We start from the raw sequence: 15,607 nt of genomic DNA on the forward strand, positions 1-15,607 counted from the left end.
CTCTCCACGTCCAATTCAAACTGGCACTCTCCCCGTCCAATTAAAACTGGCACTCTCCCCGTCCAATTCAAACTGGCACTCTCCCTGTCCAATTCAAACTGGCACTCTCCCCGTCCAATTCAAACTGGCACTCTCCCCGTCCAATTAAAACTGGCACTCTCCCCGTCCAATTAAAACTGGCACTCTCACCGTCCAATTCAAACTGGCACTCTCCCCGTCCAATTCAAACTGGCACTATCCCCGTCCAATTCAAACTGGCACTCTCCCCGTCCAAATAAAACTGGCACTCTCCCCGTCCAATTAAAACTGGCACTCTCCCCGTCCAATTAAAACTGGCACTCTCACCGTCCAATTCAAACTGGCACTCTCCCCGTCCAATTCAAACTGGCACTCTCCCCGTCCAATTCAAACTGGCACTCTCCCCGTCCAATTCAAACTGGCACTCTCCCCGTCCAATTCAAACTGGCACTCTCCCCGTCCAATTAAAACAGGCACTCTCCCCGTCCAATTCAAACTGGCACTCTCCCCATCCAATTCAAACTGGCACTCTCCCCGTCCAATTCAAACTGGCACTCTCCCCGTCCAATTAAAACTGGCACACTCACTGTCCAATTAGAACTGGCACTCCCCCCGTCCAATTCAAACTTGCACTCTCCTCGTCCAATTAAAACTGGCACACTCCCCGTCCAATTAAAACTGGCACTCTCCCCGTCCAATTCAAACTGGCACTCTCCTCGTCCAATTCAAACTGGCACTCTCCCTGTCCAATTAAATCTGGCGCTCTCCCCATCCAATTCAAACTGGCACTCTCCCAGTCCAATTCAAACTGGCACTCTCCCCGTCCAATTAAAACTGGCACTCTTCCCGTCCAATTAAAACTGTCACTCTCCCCGTCCAATTCAAACTGGCAATCTCCCCGTCCAATTCAAACTGGCGCTCTCCCCGTCCAATTCAAACTGGCACTCTCCCCGTCCAATTCAAACTGGCACTCTCCCCGTCCAATTACAACTGGCACTCTTCCCGTCCAATTAATACTGGCACTCTCCCCGTCCAATTCAAACTGGCAATCTCCCCGTCCAATTCAAACTGGCACTCTCCCCGTCCAATTCAAACTGGCACTCTCCCAATCCAATTAATACTGGTACTATCCCCGTCCTATTCAAACTGGCACTCTCCGCGTCCAATTAAAACTGGCACTCTCCTTGTCCAATTCAAACTGGCACACTCCCCGTCCAATTCAAACTGGCACTTTCCCTGTCCAATTAAAACTGGCACTCTCCCCGTCCAATTAAAACTGGTACTCACCCCGTCCAATTCAAACTGGCACTCTCCCCGTCCAATTCAAACTGGCACTCTCCCCATCCAATTGAAACTGGCACTCTCCCCGTCCAATTGAAACTGGCACTCTCCCCATCCAATTGAAACTGGCACTCTCCCCATCCAATTAAAACTGGCACTCTCCCCATCCAATTAAAACTGGCACTCTTCCCATCCAATTCAAACTGGCACTCTTCCCATCCAATTCATACTGGCACTCTCCCCGTCCAATTCAAACTGGCACTCTCCCCGTCCAATTCAAACTGGCACTCCCTCCCCGTCCAATTCAAACTGGCACTCTCCACGTCCAATTCAAACTGGCACTCTCTCCATCCAATTCAAACTGGCACACTCCCCATCCAATTCAAACTGGCACTCTGCCCGTCCAATTCAACCTGGCACTCTCCCCGTCCAATTCAAACTGGCACTCTCCCCATCCAATTCAAACTGGCACTCTCCCCGTCCAATTCAAACTGGCACTCTTCCCATCCAATTCAAACTGGCACTCTCCCCGTCCAATTAAAACTGGCACTCTACCCATCCAATTAAAACTGGCACTCTCCCCGTCCAATTAAAACTGGCACTCTTCCCGTCCAATTTAAACTGGCACTCTCCCCGTCCAATTAAAACTGGCACTCTCCCCATCCGATTCAAACTGGCACTCTCCCCGTCCAATTAAAACTGGCACACTCCCCGACCAATTAAAACTGGCACTCTCCCCGTACAATTCAAACTGGCACTCTCCCCATCCAATTAAAACTGGCACTCTCCCCGTCCAATTAAAACTGGCACTCTCCCCGTCCAATTCAAACTGGCACTATCCCCATCCAATTAAAACTGGCACACTCACCGTCCAATTAAAACTGGCACACTCCCCGACCAATTAAAACTGGCACTCTCCCCGTACAATTCAAACTGGCACTCTCCCCGTCCAATGAAAACTGGCACACTCCCCGTCCAATTAAAACTGGCACTCACCCCATCCAATTAAAACTGGCACTCTCCCCATCCAATTCAAACTGGCACTCTCCCCATCAAATTCATACTGGCACTTTCCCCGTCCAATTCAAACTGGCACTCTCCCCGTCCAATTCAAACTGGCACTCCCTCCCCGTCCAATTCAAACTGGCACTCTCCCCATTCAATTCAAACGGGCACTCTCCCCGTCCAATTCAAACTGGCACTCTCACCGTCCAATTCAAACTGGCACTCTCCCTATCCAATTCAAACCGGCACACTCCCCATCCAATTCAAACTGGCACACTCCCCGTCCAATTCAAACTGGCACTCTACCCGTCCAATTCAAACTGGCACTCTCCCCGTCCAATTCAAACTGGCGCTCTCCCCGTCCAATTAAAACTGGCACTCTCCCCGTCCAATTCAAACTGGCACTCTCCCCGTCCAATTAAAACTGGCACTCTCCCCGTCCAATTCAAACTGGCGCTCTTCCCGTCCAATTCAAACTGGCACTCTTCCCGTCCAATTAAAACTGGCACTCTCCCCGTCCAATTAAAACTGGCACTCTCCCCGTCCAATTCAAACTGGCACTCTCCCCGTCCAATTCAAACTGGAACTCTCCCCATCCAATTCAAACTGGCACTCTCCCCATCCAATTAAAACTGGCACTCTCCCCGTCCAATTCAAACTGGCACTCTCCCCGTCGAATTAAAACTGACACTCTCCCGTCGAATTCAAACTGGCACTCTCCCCGTCCAATTCAAACTGGCACTCTCCCCGTCCAATTCAAACTGGCACTCTCCCCGTCCAATTAAAACTGGCACTCTCCCCATCCAATTCAAAATGGCACACTCCCCGTCCAATTAAAACTGGCACTCTCCCCGTCCTATTCAAACTGGCACTCCCCCCATCCAGTTAAAACTGGCACTCTCCCCGTCCAATTCAAACTGGCACTCTCCCCATCGAATTCAAACTGGCACTCTACCCGTCCAAATCAAACTGGCACTCTCCCCGTCCAATTCAAACTGGCACTCTACCCGTCCAATTCAAAATGGCGCTCTCCCCATCCAAATCAAACTGGCACTCTCCCCGTCCAATTAAAACTGGCACACTCCCCATCCAATGAAAACTGGCACTCTCCCCGTCCAATTAAAACTGGCACTCTCCCCATCCAATTAAAACTGGCACTCTCCCCATCCAATTCAAACTGGCACTCTCCCCATCCAATTCATACTGGCACTTTCCCCGTCCAATTCAAACTGGCACTGTCCCCGTCCAATTCATACTGGCACTCCCTCCCCGTCCAATTCAAACTGGCACTCTCCCCATTCAATTCAAACGGGCACTCTCCCCGTCCAATGCAAACTGGCACTCTCACCTTCCAATTCAAACTGGCACTCTCCCTATCCAATTCAAACCGGCACACTCCCCATCCAATTCAAACTGGCACACTCCCCGTCCAATTCAAACTGGTACTCTACCCGTCCAATTCAAACTGGCACTCTCCCGGTCCAATTCAAACTGGCGCTCTCCCCGTCCAATTAAAACTGGCACTCTCCCCGTCCCATTCAAACTGGCACTCTACCCGACCAATTAAAACTGGCACTCTCCCAGACCAATTCAAACTGGCACTCTCCCCGTCCAATTAAAACTGGCACTCTCCCCGTCCAATTAAAACTGGCACTCTCCCCGTCCAATTCAAACTGGCACTCTCCCCGTCCAATTAAAACTGGCACTCTCCACGTCCAATTCAAACTGGCACTCTCCCCGTCCAATTAAAACTGGCACTCTCCCCGTCCAATTCAAACTGGCACTCTCCCTGTCCAATTCAAACTGGCACTCTCCCCGTCCAATTCAAACTGGCACTCTCCCCGTCCAATTAAAACTGGCACTCTCCCCGTCCAATTAAAACTGGCACTCTCACCGTCCAATTCAAACTGGCACTCTCACCGTCCAATTCAAACTGGCACTATCCCCGTCCAATTCAAACTGGCACTCTCCCCGTCCAAATAAAACTGGCACTCTCCCTGTCCAATTAAAACTGGCACTCTCCCCGTCCAATTAAAACTGGCACTCTCACCGTCCAATTCAAACTGGCACTCTCCCCGTCCAATTCAAACTGGCACTCTCCCCGTCCAATTAAAACTGGCACTCTCCCCGTCCAATTCAAACTGGCACTCTCCCCGTCCAATTAAAACAGGCACTCTCCCCGTCCAATTCAAACTGGCACTCTCCCCATCCAATTCAAACTGGCACTCTCCCCGTCCAATTCAAACTGGCACTCTCCCCGTCCAATTAAAACTGGCACACTCACTGTCCAATTAGAACTGGCACTCCCCCTGTCCAATTCAAGCTTGCACTCTCCTCGTCCAATTAAAACTGGCACACTCCCCGTCCAATTAAAACTGGCACTCTCCCCGTCCAATTCAAACTGGCACTCTCCTCGTCCAATTCAAACTGGCACTCTCCCTGTCCAATTAAATCTGGCGCTCTCCCCATCCAATTCAAACTGGCACTCTCCCAGTCCAATTCAAATTGGCACTCTCCCCGTCCAATTAAAACTGGCACTGTTCCCGTCCAATTAAAACTGGCACTCTCCCCGTCCAATTCAAATTGGCAATCTCCCCGTCCAATTCAAACTGGCGCTCTCCCCGTCCAATTCAAACTGGCACTCTCCCCGTCCAATTCAAACTGGCACTCTCCCCGTCCAATTACAACTGGCACTCTTCCCGTCCAATTAATACTGGCACTCTCCCCGTCCAATTCAAACTGGCAATCTCCCCGTCCAATTCAAACTGGCACTCTCCCCGTCCAATTCAAACTGGCACTCTCCCCATCCAATTAATACTGGTACTCTCCCCGTCCTATTCAAACTGGCACTCTCCGCGTCCAATTAAAACTGGCACTCTCCTTGTCCAATTCAAACTGGCACACTCCCCGTCCAATTCAAACTGGCACTTTCCCCGTCCAATTAAAACTGGCACTCTCCCCGTCCAATTAAAACTGGTACTCACCCCGTCCAATTCAAACTGGCACTCTCCCCGTCCAATTCAAACTGGCACTCTCCCCATCCAATTCAAACTGGCACTCTCCCCGTCCAATTGAAACTGGCACTCTCCCCATCCAATTGAAACTGGCACTCTCCCCATCCAATTAAAACTGGCACTCTCCCCATCCAATTAAAACTGGCACTCTCCCCATCCAATTCAAACTGGCACTCTTCCCATCCAATTCATACTGGCACTCTTCCCGTCCAATTCAAACTGGCACTCTCCCCGTCCAATTCAAACTGGCACTCCCTCCCCGTCCAATTCAAACTGGCACTCTCCCCGTCCAATTCAAACTGGCACTCACCCCGTCGAATTCAAACTGGCACTCTCCACGTCCAATTCAAACTGGCACTCTCTCCATCCAATTCAAACTGGCACACTCCCCATCCAATTCAAACTGGCACTCTCCCCGTCCAATTCAACCTGGCACTCTCCCCGTCCAATTCAAACTGGCACTCTCCCCATCCAATTCAAACTGGCACTCTCCCCGTCCAATTCAAACTGGCACTCTTCCCATCCAATTCAAACTGGCACTCTCCCCGTCCAATTAAAACTGGCACTCTACCCCTCCAATTAAAACTGGCACTCTCCCCGTCCAATTAAAACTGGCACTCTTCCCGTCCAATTTAAACTGGCACTCTCCCCGTCCAATTAAAACTGGCACTCTCCCCATCCGATTCAAACTGGCACTCTCCCCGTCCAATTAAAACTGGCACACTCCCCGACCAATTAAAACTGGCACTCTCCCCGTACAATTCAAACTGGCACTCTCCCCATCCAATTAAAACTGGCACTCTCCCCGTCCAATTAAAACTGGCACTCTCACCGTCCAATTCAAACTGGCACTATCCCCATCCAATTAAAACTGGCACACTCACCGTCCAATTAAAACTGGCACACTCCCCGACCTATTCAAACTGGCACTCTCCCCGTCCAATTAAAACAGGCACACTCCCTATCCAATTCAAACTGGCACTCTCCCCGTCCAATTCAAACTGGCACTATCCCCATCCAATTAAAACAGGCACACTCACCGTCCAATTAAAACTGGCACTCTCCCCGGCCAATTCAAACTGGCACTCTCCTTGTCCAATTAAAACTGGCACACTCCCCGTCCATTTAAAACTGGCTGTCTCCCCGTCCAATTCAAACTGGCACTCTCCTCGTACAATTCAAACTGGCACTCTCCCTGTCCAATTAAAACTGGCACTCTCCCCGTCCAATTCAAACTGGCACTCTCCGCGTCCAATTCAAACTGGCACTCTCCCCGTCCAATTAAAACTGGCACTCTCCCCGTCCAATTCAAACTGGCGCTCTTCCCGTCCAATTCAAACTGGCACTCTTCCCGTCCAATTAAAACTGGCACTCTCGCCGTCCAATTAAAACTGGCACTCTCCCCGTCCAATTCAAACTGGCACTCTCCCCGTCCAATTCAAACTGGCACACTCCCCGTCCAATTCAAACTGGCACTCTCCCCGTCCAATTAAAACTGGCACTCTCCCCGTCCAATTCAAACTGGCACTCTCCCCGTCCAATTAAAACTGGCAGTCTCCCGTCCAATTCAAACTGGCACTCTCCCCGTCCAATTCAAACTGGCACTCTCCCCGTCCAATTCAAACGGGCACTCTCCCCGTCCAATTCAAAATGGCACACTCCCCGTCCAATTAAAACTGGCACTGTCCCCGTCCTTTTCAAACTGGCACTGTCCCCATCCAGTTAAAACTGGCACTCTCCCCGTCCAATTCAAACTGGCACTCTCCCCATCGAATTCAAACTGGCACTCTCCCCGTCCAATTCAAACTGGCACTCTCCCCGTCCAATTCAAACTGGCACTCTCCCCGTCCAATTCAAACTGGCACTCTCCCCGTCCAATTCAAACTGGCGCTCTCCCCTTCCAAATCAAACTGGCACTCTCCCCGTCCAATTAAAACTGGCACACTCCCCATCCAATGAAAACTGGCACTCTCCCCGTCCAATTAAAACTGGCACTCACCCCATCCAATTAAAACTGGCACTCTCCCCATCCAATTCAAACTGGCACTCTCCCCATCAAATTCATACTGGCACTTTCCACGTCCAATTCAAACTGGAACTCTCCCCGTCCAATTCAAACTGGCACTCCCTCCCCGTCCAATTCAAACTGGCACTCTCCCCATTCAATTCAAACGGGCACTCTCCCCGTCCAATTCAAACTGGCACTCTCACCGTCCAATTCAAACTGGCACTCTCCCTATCCAATTCAAACCGGCACACTCCCCATCCAATTCAAACTGGCACACTCCCCGTCCAATTCAAACTGGCACTCTACCCGTCCAATTCAAACTGGCACTCTCCCCGTCCAATTCAAACTGGCGCTCTCCCCGTCCAATTAAAACTGGCACTCTCCCCGTCCAATTCAAACTGGCACTCTCCCCGTCCAATTAAAACTGGCACTCTCCCCGTCCAATTCAAACTGGCGCTCTTCCAGTCCAATTCAAACTGGCACTCTTCCCGTCCAATTAAAACTGGCACTCTCCCCGTCCAATTAAAACTGGCACTCTCCCCGTCCAATTCAAACTGGCACTCTCCCCGTCCAATTCAAACTGGAACTCTCCCCATCCAATTCAAACTGGCACTCTCCCCATCCAATTAAAACTGGCACTCTCCCCGTCCAATTCAAACTGGCACTCTCCCCGTCGAATTAAAACTGACACTCTCCCGTCCAATTCAAACTGGCACTCTCCCCGTCCAATTCAAACTGGCACTCTCCCCGTCCAATTCAAACTGGCACTCTCCCCGTCCAATTAAAACTGGCACTCTCCCCATCCTTTTCAAAATGGCACACTCCCCGTCCAATTAAAACTGGCACTCTCCCCGTCCTATTCAAACTGGCACTCTCCCCATCCAGTTAAAACTGGCACTCTCCCCGTCCAATTCAAACTGGCACTCTCCCCATCGAATTCAAACTGGCACTCTACCCGTCCAAATCAAACTGGCACTCTCCCCGTCCAATTCAAACTGGCACTCTACCCGTCCAATTCAAAATGGCGCTCTCCCCATCCAAATCAAACTGGCACTCTCCCCGTCCAATTAAAACTGGCACACTCCCCATCCAATGAAAACTGGCACTCTCCCCGTCCAATTAAAACTGGCACTCTCCCCATCCAATTAAAACTGGCACTCTCCCCATCCAATTCAAACTGGCACTCTCCCCATCCAATTCATACTGGCACTTTCCCCGTCCAATTCAAACTGGCACTGTCCCCGTCCAATTCATACTGGCACTCCCTCCCCGTCCAATTCAAACTGGCACTCTCCCCATTCAATTCAAACGGGCACTCTCCCCGTCCAATGCAAACTGGCACTCTCACCTTCCAATTCAAACTGGCACTCTCCCTATCCAATTCAAACCGGCACACTCCCCATCCAATTCAAACTGGCACACTCCCCGTCCAATTCAAACTGGTACTCTACCCGTCCAATTCAAACTGGCACTCTCCCGGTCCAATTCAAACTGGCGCTCTCCCCGTCCAATTAAAACTGGCACTCTCCCCGTCCCATTCAAACTGGCACTCTACCCGACCAATTAAAACTGGCACTCTCCCAGACCAATTCAAACTGGCACTCTCCCCGTCCAATTAAAACTGGCACTCTCCCCGTCCAATTAAAACTGGCACTCTCCCCGTCCAATTCAAACTGGCACTCTCCCCGTCCAATTAAAACTGGCACTCTCCACGTCCAATTCAAACTGGCACTCTCCCCGTCCAATTAAAACTGGCACTCTCCCCGTCCAATTCAAACTGGCACTCTCCCTGTCCAATTCAAACTGGCACTCTCCCCGTCCAATTCAAACTGGCACTCTCCCCGTCCAATTAAAACTGGCACTCTCCCCGTCCAATTAAAACTGGCACTCTCACCGTCCAATTCAAACTGGCACTCTCCCCGTCCAATTCAAACTGGCACTATCCCCGTCCAATTCAAACTGGCACTCTCCCCGTCCAAATAAAACTGGCACTCTCCCCGTCCAATTAAAACTGGCACTCTCCCCGTCCAATTAAAACTGGCACTCTCACCGTCCAATTCAAACTGGCACTCTCCCCGTCCAATTCAAACTGGCGCTCTCCCCGTCCAATTCAAACTGGCACTCTCCCCGTCCAATTCAAACTGGCACTCTCCCCGTCCAATTACAACTGGCACTCTTCCCGTCCAATTAATACTGGCACTCTCCCCGTCCAATTCAAACTGGCAATCTCCCCGTCCAATTCAAACTGGCACTCTCCCCGTCCAATTCAAACTGGCACTCTCCCCATCCAATTAATACTGGTACTCTCCCCGTCCTATTCAAACTGGCACTCTCCGCGTCCAATTAAAACTGGCACTCTCCTTGTCCAATTCAAACTGGCACACTCCCCGTCCAATTCAAACTGGCACTTTCCCCGTCCAATTAAAACTGGCACTCTCCCCGTCCAATTAAAACTGGTACTCACCCCGTCCAATTCAAACTGGCACTCTCCCCGTCCAATTCAAACTGGCACTCTCCCCATCCAATTCAAACTGGCACTCTCCCCGTCCAATTGAAACTGGCACTCTCCCCATCCAATTGAAACTGGCACTCTCCCCATCCAATTAAAACTGGCACTCTCCCCATCCAATTAAAACTGGCACTCTCCCCATCCAATTCAAACTGGCACTCTTCCCATCCAATTCATACTGGCACTCTCCCCGTCCAATTCAAACTGGCACTCTCCCCGTCCAATTCAAACTGGCACTCCCTCCCCGTCCAATTCAAACTGGCACTCTCCCCGTCCAATTCAAACTGGCACTCTCCCCGTCGAATTCAAACTGGCACTCTCCACGTCCAATTCAAACTGGCACTCTCTCCATCCAATTCAAACTGGCACACTCCCCATCCAATTCAAACTGGCACTCTCCCCGTCCAATTCAACCTGGCACTCTCCCCGTGCAATTCAAACTGGCGCTCTCCCCGTCCAATTCAAACTGGCACACTCCCCGACCAACTAAAACTGGCACTCTCCCCGTCCAATTCAAACTGGCACTGTCCCCTTCCAATTCAAACTGGCACTCTCCCCGTCCAATTCAAACTGGCACACACCCCGTCCAATTCAAACTGGCACTCTCCCCGTCCAATTCAAACTGGCACTCTCCCCGTCCAATTCAAACTGGCACTCTCCCCGTCCAATTCAAACTGGCGCTCTCCCCATCCAATTCAAACTGGCACTCCCCCCGTCCAATTAAAACTGGCACACTCCTCATCCAATTAAAACTGGCACTCTCCCCATCCAATTAAAATTGGCACTCTCCCCATCAAATTCAAACTGGCACTCTCCCCGTCCAATACAAACTGGCACTCTCCCCGTCCAATTCAAACTGGCACTCCCTCCCCGTCCAATTCAAACTGGCACTCTCCCCGTCCAATTCAAACGGGCACTCTCCCCGTCCAATTCAAACTGTCACTCTCCCCGTCCAATTCAAACTGGCACTCTCCCCATCCAATTCAAACTGGCACTCTCCCCGCCCAATTAAAACTGGCACTCTCCCCGTCCAATTCAAACAGGCGCTCTCCCCATGCAATTCAAACTGGCACTCTCCCCGTCCAATATAAACTGGCACTCTCCCCGTCCAATTCAAACTGGCGCTCTTCCCGTCCAATTCAAACTGGCACTCTTCCCGTCCAATTAAAACTGGCACTCTCCCCGTCCAATTAAAACTGGCACTCTCCCCGTCCAATTCAAACTGGCACTCTCCCCGTCCAATTCAAACTGGCACTCTCCCCATCCAATTCAAACTGGCACTCTCCCCATCCAATTAAAACTGGCACTCTCCCCATCCAATTCAAACTGGCACTCTCCCCGTCGAATTAAAACTGGCACTCTCACGTCCAATGCAAACTGGCACTCTCCCTGTCCAATTCAAGCTGGCACTCTCCCCGTCCAATTCAAACTGGCACTCTCCCCGTCCAATTCAAAATGGCACACGCCCCGTCCAATTAAAACTGGCACTCTCCCCGTCCTATTCAAACTGGCACTCTCCCCATCCAGCTAAAACTGGCACTCTCCCCGTCCAATTCAAACTGGCACTCTCCCCATCGAATTCAAACTGGCACTCTCCCCGTCCAAATCAAACTGGCACTCTCCCCGTCCAATTCAAACTGGCACTCTCCCCGTCCAATTCAAAATGGCACTCTCCCCGTCCAATTCAAACTGGCGCTCTCCCCATCCAAATCAAACTGGCACTCTCCCCGTCCAATTAAAACTGGCACACTCCCCATCCAATGCAAACTGGCACTCTCCCCGTCCAATTAAAACTGGCACTCTCCCCGTCCAATTCAAACTGGCACTCTTCCCATCCAATTCAAACTGGCACTCTCCCCATCCAATTCAAACTGGCACTCTCCCCGTCCAATTCAAACTGGGACTCTACCCATCCAATTCAAACTGGCACTCTCCCCGTCCAATTAAAACTGGCGCTCTCCCCGTCCAATTCAAACTGGCACTCTCCCCGTCCAATTCAAACTGGCACTCTCCCCGTCCAATTCAAACTGGCACTCTCCCCGTCCAATTCAAACTGGCACTCTCCCCGTCCAATTGAAACTGGCACTCTCCCCGTACAATTCAAACTGGCACTCTCCCCGTCCAATTCAAACAGGCACTCTCCCCGTCCAATTCAAACTGACACTCTCCCTATCCAATTCAAACTGGCACTCTCCCCGTCCAATTCAAACTGGCACTCTCCCCATCCAATTCAAACTGTCACTTTCCCCATCCAATTCAAACTGGCACTCTCCCCGTCCAATTAAAACTGTCACTCTCCCCATCCAATTAAAACTGGCACTCTCCCCGTCCAATTCAAACAGGCACTCTTCCCATCCAATTCAAACTGGCACTCTCCCCGTCCAATTCAAACTGGCACTCTCCCCGTCCAATTCAAACTGGCACTCTCCCCGTCCAATTCAAACTGGCACTCTCCCCGTACAATTCAAACTGGCACTCTCCCCGTCCAATTCAAACTGGCACTCTCCCCGTCCAATTCAAACTGGCACTCTCCCCCTCCAATTCAAACTGGCACTCTCCCCGTCCAATTCAAACTGGCACTCTCCCCGTCCAATTCAAACTGGCACTCTCCCCGTCCAATTCAAACTGACACTCTCCCTATCCAATTCAAACTGGCACTCTCCCCGTCCAATTCAAACTGGCACTCTCCCCATCCAATTCAAACTGTCACTTTCCCCATCCAATTCAAACTGGCACTCTCCCCGTCCAATTAAAACTGTCACTCTCCCCATCCAATTAATACTGGCACTCTCCCCGTCGAATTCAAACAGGCACTCTTCCCATCCAATTCAAACTGGCACTCTCCCCGTCCAATTAAAACTGGCACTCTCCCCATCCAATTAAAACTGGCACTCTCCCCGTCCAATTAAATCTGGCACTCTCCCCGTCCAATTAAAACTGGCACTCTCCCCGTCCAATTAAAACTGGCACTCTCCCCATCCGATTCAAACTGGCACTCTCCCCGTCCAATTAAAACTGGCACTCTCCCCGTCCAATTAAAACTGGCACTCTCCCCGCCCAATTAAAACTGGCAGTCTCCCCGTCCAATTCAAACTGGCACTCTCCCCGTCCAATTAAAACTGGCACTCTCCCCGTCCAATTTAAACTGGCACTCTCCCCATCCAATTAAAACTGGCACTCTCCCTGTCCAATTCAAACTGGCAATCTCCCCGTCCAATTCAAACTGGCACTCTCCCCGTCCAATTCAAACTGGCACTCTCCCCATCCAATTAATACTGGTACTCTCCCCGTCCTATTCAAACTGGCACTCTCCGCGTCCAATTAAAACAGGCACTCTCCCCGTCCAATTCAAACTGGCACTCTCCCCATCCAATTCAAACTTGCACTCTCCCCGTCCAATTCAAACTGGCACTCTCCCCATCCAATTAAAACTGGCACACTCACCGTCCAATTAAAACTGGCACTCTCCCCGTCCAATTCAAACTGGCACTCTCCTCGTCCAATTAAAACTGGCACTCTCCCCGTCCAATTGAAACTGGCACTCTCCCTATCCATTTAACACTGGAACTCTCCCCGTCCAATTCAAACTGGCACTCTCCCCATCCAATTCAAACTGGTACTCTCCCCGTCCAATTGAAACTGGCACTCTCCCCATCCATTTAACACTGGAACTCTCCCCGTCCAATTCAAACTGGCACTCTCCCCGTCCAATTCAAACTGGCACTCTCCTCGTCCAATTAAAACTGGCACTCCCTCCCCGTCCAATTCAAACTGGCACTCTCCCCATTCAATTGAAACGGGCACTCTCCCTGTCCAATGCAAACTGGCACTCTCACCTTCCAATTCAAACTGGCACTCTCCCTATCCAATTCAAACCGGCACACTCCCCATCCAATTCAAACTGGCACACTCCCCGTCCAATTCAAACTGGTACTCTACCCGTCCAATTCAAACTGGCACTCTCCCGGTCCAATTCAAACTGGCGCTCTCCCCGTCCAATTAAAACTGGTACTCTCCCCGTCCCATTCAAACTGGCACTCTACCCGACCAATTAAAACTGGCACTCTCCCAGACCAATTCAAACTGGCACTCTCCCCGTCCAATTAAAACTGGCACTCTCCCCGTCCAATTAAAACTGGCACTCTCCCCGTCCAATTCAAACTGGCACTCTCCCCGTCCAATTAAAACTGGCACTCTCCACGTCCAATTCAAACTGGCACTCTCCCCGTCCAATTAAAACTGGCACTCTCCCCGTCCAATTCAAACTGGCACTCTCCCTGTCCAATTCAAACTGGCACTCTCCCCGTCCAATTCAAACTGGCACTCTCCCCGTCCAATTAAAACTGGCACTCTCCCCGTCCAATTAAAACTGGCACTCTCACCGTCCAATTCAAACTGGCACTCTCCCCGTCCAATTCAAACTGGCACTATCCCCGTCCAATTCAAACTGGCACTCTCCCCGGCCAAATAAAACTGGCACTCTCCCCGTCCAATTAAAACTGGCACTCTCCCCGTCCAATTAAAACTGGCACTCTCACCGTCCAATTCAAACTGGCACTCTCCCCGTCCAATTCAAACTGGCACTCTCCCCGTCCAATTCAAACTGGCACTCTCCCCGTCCAATTCAAACTGGCACTCTCCCCGTCCAATTCAAACTGGCACTCTCCCCGTCCAATTAAAACAGGCACTCTCCCCGTCCAATTCAAACTGGCACTCTCCCCATCCAATTCAAACTGGCACTCTCCCCGTCCAATTCAAACTGGCACTCTCCCCGTCCAATTAAAACTGGCACACTCACTGTCCAATTAGAACTGGCACTCCCCCCGTCCAATTCAAACTTGCACTCTCCTCGTCCAATTAAAACTGGCACACTCCCCGTCCAATTAAAACTGGCACTCTCCCCGTCCAATTCAAACTGGCACTCTCCTCGTCCAATTCAAACTGGCACTCTCCCTGTCCAATTAAATCTGGCGCTCTCCCCATCCAATTCAAACTGGCACTCTCCCAGTCCAATTCAAACTGGCACTCTCCCCGTCCAATTAAAACTGGCACTCTTCCCGTCCAATTAAAACTGTCACTCTCCCCGTCCAATTCAAACTGGCAATCTCCCCGTCCAATTCAAACTGGCGCTCTCCCCGTCCAATTCAAACTGGCACTCTCCCCGTCCAATTCAAACTGGCACTCTCCCCGTCCAATTACAACTGGCACTCTTCCCGTCCAATTAATACTGGCACTCTCCCCGTCCAATTCAAACTGGCAATCTCCCCGTCCAATTCAAACTGGCACTCTCCCCGTCCAATTCAAACTGGCACTCTCCCAATCCAATTAATACTGGTACTATCCCCGTCCTATTCAAACTGGCACTCTCCGCGTCCAATTAAAACTGGCACTCTCCTTGTCCAATTCAAACTGGCACACTCCCCGTCCAATTCAAACTGGCACTTTCCCTGTCCAATTAAAACTGGCACTCTCCCCGTCCAATTAAAACTGGTACTCACCCCGTCCAATTTAAACTGGCACTCTCCCCGTCCAATTCAAACTGGCACTCTCCCCATCCAATTCAAACTGGCACTCTCCCCGTCCAATTGAAACTGGCACTCTCCCCATCCAATTGAAACTGGCACTCTCCCCATCCAATTAAAACTGGCACTCTCCCCATCCAATTAAAACTGGCACTCTTCCCATCCAATTCAAACTGGCACTCTTCCCATCCAATTCATACTGGCACTCTCCCCGTCCAATTCAAACTGGCACTCTCCCCGTCCAATTCAA

Source organism: Somniosus microcephalus, chromosome 14, assembly GCF_052327205.1.
Source record: "Somniosus microcephalus isolate GS21.2 chromosome 14, FLI_Smic_1.0, whole genome shotgun sequence".
NCBI classification, from domain to species: Eukaryota; Metazoa; Chordata; class Chondrichthyes; order Squaliformes; family Somniosidae; genus Somniosus; species Somniosus microcephalus.